General features: G+C 40.8%; 1 pseudogene; it reads left to right on the forward strand.

The window, feature by feature from the left end:
* The first annotated feature begins 4,723 nt into the window (after positions 1 to 4,723).
* LOC112395088 (MAU2 chromatid cohesion factor homolog pseudogene) lies at positions 4,724 to 5,754 on the forward strand (annotated as a pseudogene).
* Positions 5,755 to 6,151: the final 397 nt, after the last annotated feature.

The following is a 6,151-nucleotide window of genomic DNA, read 5'->3' on the forward strand; positions in this document are numbered from 1 at the left end:
ACTCCTGTCCCCTGTTTCATGTAGCCCTTCATTAACTAACAGCCCTTCATTAACTAACATTTCTTTATCAGCTTCTTTTGACAAACTGCATCTCTCCAGGTGATCTCAGATTGTATAATTTTACTTTATTTGCCTTCAACTCATCACTTCTTTCCATTTCCACCTAAAATTCCTGAGTGCTTTCTGTTGACACTCAAATTTCAGTGAGCAACAGTCATTACACCTTGAATTTCATAAGCTTAATTTTGCCCCTTTTCAAAGAAAGTTTTATAGCTAATATTCTTCTTATTTAGTTTGCATTTAGTTGTACATACTGGCAGAATTAGCTACTGTGGGCCTTTGGACTTGTCTTTGATTGGAAGGTGAGGAAAATGTGTACTGGATACATTTTCTTAGTTATAATATCAAGAATTTCTTATTCTAAAGACGTTTCTACATCTTTCAGTTTTGATGACCTTTATTAGAATTAATGTCATCTGGGTCATATTTACAATTGAGTAATGCAATCAAGGTGAGACCACTGGGAACATTGCCAGTTAAACCCATCATGTGAGTCTTCTCATCCCCAGAAGAGGTTATTTATTTATTTAGCCGGTCACTTTTCTTGTGTGTGTGTGTGTCAGAGATTTTTCAAAAGAAGATTCTGCAAAAAAGAAAAATCTTCAGAGAAGATTATCAATGGAAATAAAAAAACTGATACAGAAAATTCAGCATATGTGTAGCTTAAAAAGGGAGATAAACATGTAAAACAGAGAATGTATAAAGTGAGAAGAGAACATGGCCCATGATAAATTCCTGAAAAAGCTATAATTTTAAAGAAACATTAAGGAAAATGAGAGGAATAATGGCAAAATAAAGGAAATAAATGGTACTTTGAAAGCATAAACTGAGTGCTTACCATGTGAGCTCGATTTTACCAGCACCATATAGTTGACCTTTATCACTGCAGCTAAAGATACTAAGAATTAGCGGAGATGACTGCCCAGGTTCTCCTCCTGTCGGCTTTCCTTTGATTCCTTGCTAGTGACTAAGGATTCAAGATTATGTTAAATTTAGTTCCTGTTATTAGATAATGAAAAATGCAGAAAATATGATTTTTGTCCCCAGCTCAACTCCTGATGTGTGATTTTGGTCAAATTTCCTCATATCTCTTTGATATTTTATTACACTTTTAATAGAATAATTTTTTAAACATTTTATCTCTTAATTTTCTATCTTTTTTATAGGATTTAATTTCTGTTCACCTAAAACATTTGTCTTTTAGAGCATGAAAACTTTCAAACTTCGGGGGGCTCTGAATTGTACAAGCATGCCACTGTTTTAAAGGGAAGGGCTTAAGTTTATTGTTTTCTTACTAGAGAAAATCATAAGGAAATACCTTTTTTTGAAAAGATAGGAAGAAAATCTACAAAAAATTGGAAGAAGAGAGACTTGTTGCTGTGTGGAAAGGAGATTAGTAACAATTGTTTCCTTCAATCCCATTTTAGGAAAAGCATCATTCCCTCTGTTACTTTATCTCCAGCCACGAGGAATTCTTCCTATGTGAGTCTCTCCTCTCACCGATGGTTCATTTCCAAGATACCTGGGAAACATCCACAACTAACCTGCATTAACATAATCCTTTTAAGTAGAAAAATCACATTTACTGAAAGGAAGCAGCCTGTGAAAATCAAAAAAGGATGATGAAGAAAAATTTGTCTGATTTGTAGAGCCTTGTGCTTGGAAGATCAGCACAGTTTCTAGAGTTAGAGTCCAGGGAAGCTTCTCATATGGAGTGAAGGAAGCATTGCCTCAGTAAATGTTCAGACTAATCTGACATCATTTCTCAACAATTCTGTAGTAACATTGTTCTTCATCAACCAGGTAAAAACATACCATAGAGTCCATTGTTCCCCTCAACATCCTATCCTTGAGCGCAAATCTGTAATTCTGTATATATCAAAAAGTGTGTCTTTTTTTAGGAAATGTGTGACCGGACTGTATAACTAATTTTTTTTGTATTTCTCTTCCATATTATTATTTATTTATATTCTTATATGCAAGTTTTCCACTATCTTCTGTGTTACTGCCTTACATGCTCTAGATTTTATATATAACTTTAGGAATCAGTTAGCATATCTATATAAACTATTTTATGGATCTTGTTGTCAATGAAAATTCAGTTAACAATCAAGGTAAGGAAAAAAAAGAGCATTTTACTCAAGCCAAACTGAGGAGTATAACCCAGGAGACAGACCCTCAGAAGCTCTGAGAACTATTCCTCCTGTTAGAAATGGAAGGAACAGTCACATAAATTTTCAGGACAAAGGGATCATACATCAAGACGACATATTGATATTTTATATAAAGTTCACCAAAGATATACAGTCCAGGTAACTCACACAAAGTTAGCAGCAAGTCGTTATGATCCCTTACAGAGTTGAGAAAGAATGCTCTTCTTCAAGAAGTTACATTGCCAACATTAGAGGAAAGGGAAGAAAACGATCGTTATGCTGGAGTGGGCACCCCCATGTTTGAGGAGGTCTAGTCAGTGTGGAATGCAGCTGCACACTGCACATGAGGGAGGGACAGAGGAGGCCCAGACAAACACAGGAAGAGAATTTTATGTTTCAATTTTCTTGTCATACCTAAAAATACCAATATTATTTCATCATTATCAATGTCTCACCCACTTTTTTCCATCAACTAGTGCAGTGTTTTCAAATGGGGGTGATTTTTTCTTCCAGAGGGAAATTGTTATGTGGAAAATTTTTTGGTTGTCACAGTTGGAAGTTACCATTGATATTTCATGGGTAGAGACCAAGGATTCTGCTAAACATCCTACAAGGCAGACCTACAAGAAAGAAAAAACCAGTCCCAACTGTCAATTGCTCTGATGTTGAAGAAGCCCTGAACTAGAAAATCTTAATATAGATGAATAGTAAGACTTTTAATTAGCCAGTAACAGGAGAGAACAGGCAGGAATAAATGGAAAGCTAAGAATGAAAATAAAATGTTGTTGGTCTAAGATTTATATGGGATTCCCTGCAATCACTCTAGATGATTAAATTCATATCTACTAGCAAACAATATTTTTACTTGGAATTTTGTCACTGTGATTTGAGACTTTCTGCCTTTCAATCTGTAAACATATTTTCAATACTGTGAATAGTACATCTGAATACATTCCTTGATCATTTAGTTGCTTATTTATTAACACTTGTTTTAGGTACTGAGGAGTAGCCATGAACAAGACAGACATCATGCCTACCCTTATGAAGGCTATAGTCAGGGAGCAAGGAACTGAATAAATGCTACAGGAATCGTAGTTAAAATTTGAGTCAGTGTGTGAAAGGGGAAAAAAGGGAGTATATTAAAGGAAGATAAAATGAAGTATAAACTTAGGTTAGTGTAAGGGAGTGGCATTTGAAGACAGACTTGAAGGGTAAATAGGGTGGGGTAGGTGGAGATCCTGAGGTGGGAACGAGGTCAGGTACAGGACCTAGAGGAAGACTGGAAGGACTGTAACAGATCACCACATTCCCCTATTCTGCCTCACTATGGATCAGTTTTAGAAGATTCCACACTACAGAACCACACACCATCAGGGAATCTTAGATCTAGGGAAAGGAACAGGATTTTCTTGAGCATGGCTAATTTTCAGGTAGCTTGGCATCTTGCATCAGAATTTAGATGTAGTGATGCTCGCTGTCCGCTAATTCCAATGTACTGTATCTTCCTTCTTTGTCCAGAGTCAGGAAACCTGTATCCAATGGAAAAGATTTTTTGCACTTGTAGATTTTAGAGACAAAGACTCCTTCTCAAAATGAAGGCTTTATAGAGCCTTGATCATAATAATGTATCTCCCAAAGAATTTCAATTAACTTTATCACCCAGCCATTGGATACAAGTTCCATAAAGGCAGGTATGCTGCAGGATTTTCTTCATAGCTCTGTCACTGCTAACTAGGTCTGTACCTGGCACTCAGTAAAGAGAGGGTTTAATATCATTATGATCAAATATCCTTTTTTAAAAAATATTTAATTTACTTATTTCGTTGTGACAGGTCTTAGTTGTGGTTCGCTGGCTCCTTAGTTCTGGCATGTGCACTCTTTGCATGCATGTGGGATCTAGTTCTTTGACCAGGGATTGAACCTGGGCCCCCTTTATTGGGAGCATGGCGTCTTAACCACTGTGCCACCAGGGAAGTCCTGATTGTAATATCCTTTTAATCTCTTGGCTGTACCATCCTCCAGCTCTCTAAGTGCTCGCACAGACATCACTCACCCAGTATTCCTCAGCAGCCTCTTCAGTGGAACGGTGTCTGTGAGCCCTGTGCTCCTGACCTTGAGAGCAGATCAAACAGAGCAAGCTCTTGTTGGCTTCACAGAAGATCTTCTTTGTCTCCTTATGGGTCCCACACATATGTCCCTCAGAGTTCAGGAACCGCCCGAGATTTGCTTTTCTGGCAAGGGACACCAGATTCTTCAGAAGAAAATTGGTTTTGAGGTTTGTCTGCTCTGATCGTTGCCTGCACACTGGGCAACTGGCAGGGTCTTCAGCTTGCCCCCAGAAAAGACAGAGACAGGACCTACAGAAGCTGTGTCCACAGCCTATGGTGACTGGGTCTAGAAGGTAATTCAGGCACACGAGGCAGGTGAGCTCTTTCTGGAAGGCTTCTGGGATATCTGAGTTCACTTTTTCTGAGGCAAGGAAATCAGGAGTTTATTCCTCTTCCCCAAAGACAAAAGAGGCCCAAGGACCAAGAGGACTTGGTGTCATCCTGCGACCTCCTGGGTGTGGAGGCTGGGAACCCTCCGGGTGGTGGGATCTGAGTACACACGGCCACTGGTCCTGCTCAGCAAAGGGATGCTGCAGCTGATGGAGCGTAAGTTGCAGGAAGTCCACCCATTGCTGACTCTCTGTGGACAGATAGTTGAGAACTGGCATGGGAACCCCATCCAGAAGGAGTCTCTGTGTGTCTTCTTCCTGGTGCTCCAGGTTACCCACTACCTGGGTGCTGGTCAGGTAAAGCACGTGAAGCGGTGCCCGAAGCAGCTGTCGCAGTGCATCCACACCATCTCCATACTGCACATGAGAAGACAGTGCCCAGCAACCACGCCAACCTCTTCCACTGGCTGCCCAAGGAGCACATGTGTTTGCTTGTCTACCTGGTGACTGTGATGCACTCCATGCAAGCCGGCTACTTAGAGAAAGTGCAGAAGTCCACAGACAAGGCCCTCATGTAGCTGGAGAAGCTCCAGGTGCTCTACTGCAGCCCCATCCTGTCCTCCTTCCAAGTAATCCTGCTTGAGCACATCATCACGTGCAGGCTCGTGACAGGACATAAGGCCACTGCACTGCAGGAGATCTCCCAGGTCTGTCAGCTGTGCCAGCAACACCCCTGGCTCTGCTCCAACCACTCAGCATACACTGCCGGGCTTGTATTGTGTCTCTGTCAACTGCATGGACAGCGCTAAAGCCCAGTTCACCACAGCTTTGCGGCTCACCAGTCACCAGGAGCTGTGGGCCTTCATGGTGACCAACCTGGTGAGTGTGTATATAAGGGAAGGAAGTAGACACCAAGAGGTACTATTCAGTTTGTCGGAGAGGATCAGTGCAGACCACAGCTTCCCTGTCAGCTCGCACTGCCTGCTAACGGCAGCTTTCCAAGTGCTTAGGCTCTTCATCTTCCAGGGACGCTATGAGGAGGCCAGTCGCACTTTACATCATGTTTGTCTCTGCGTATTTCTTGAAGCCTTTCTTTGCTTCTAGGGCATTTTGTACATAGAACAGTTGAAAGAAGAACCTCAAAACTTACCATCTGTCCTGATGTTAAGGTGCTTTTAGTGACCACTCTGTTATCTATGTATATGTAAAGTTAAGGATAAGTTCTTAAGTGTACAGTTAAAAATTCAGTACTTGATATTTAATATTCCACTCTAGCTTTATGGAAGCCAACCCGTGTGTACGTGCATGCATGTGTGTGTGCGGGCTTTGAACCTCCCCTTCACTGCAGCATCTTTCCATTACATAAAGCTGTTGTAAATACCTTCCTGTGAGTCCAAATTCAGAGCCTCACAGTTTCTCAATCATAAGAACTTAAGACAGGCAGCAAGGAAGGCCCCAGGGAGACATTACAGCTAGTGTTATGCAGCTAAGTGTTTAGAAA

This window comes from Neophocaena asiaeorientalis, unplaced genomic scaffold (genome assembly GCF_003031525.2).
Source record: "Neophocaena asiaeorientalis asiaeorientalis breed wild unplaced genomic scaffold, Neophocaena_asiaeorientalis_V1.1 scaffold923, whole genome shotgun sequence".
NCBI classification, from domain to species: Eukaryota; Metazoa; Chordata; class Mammalia; order Artiodactyla; family Phocoenidae; genus Neophocaena; species Neophocaena asiaeorientalis.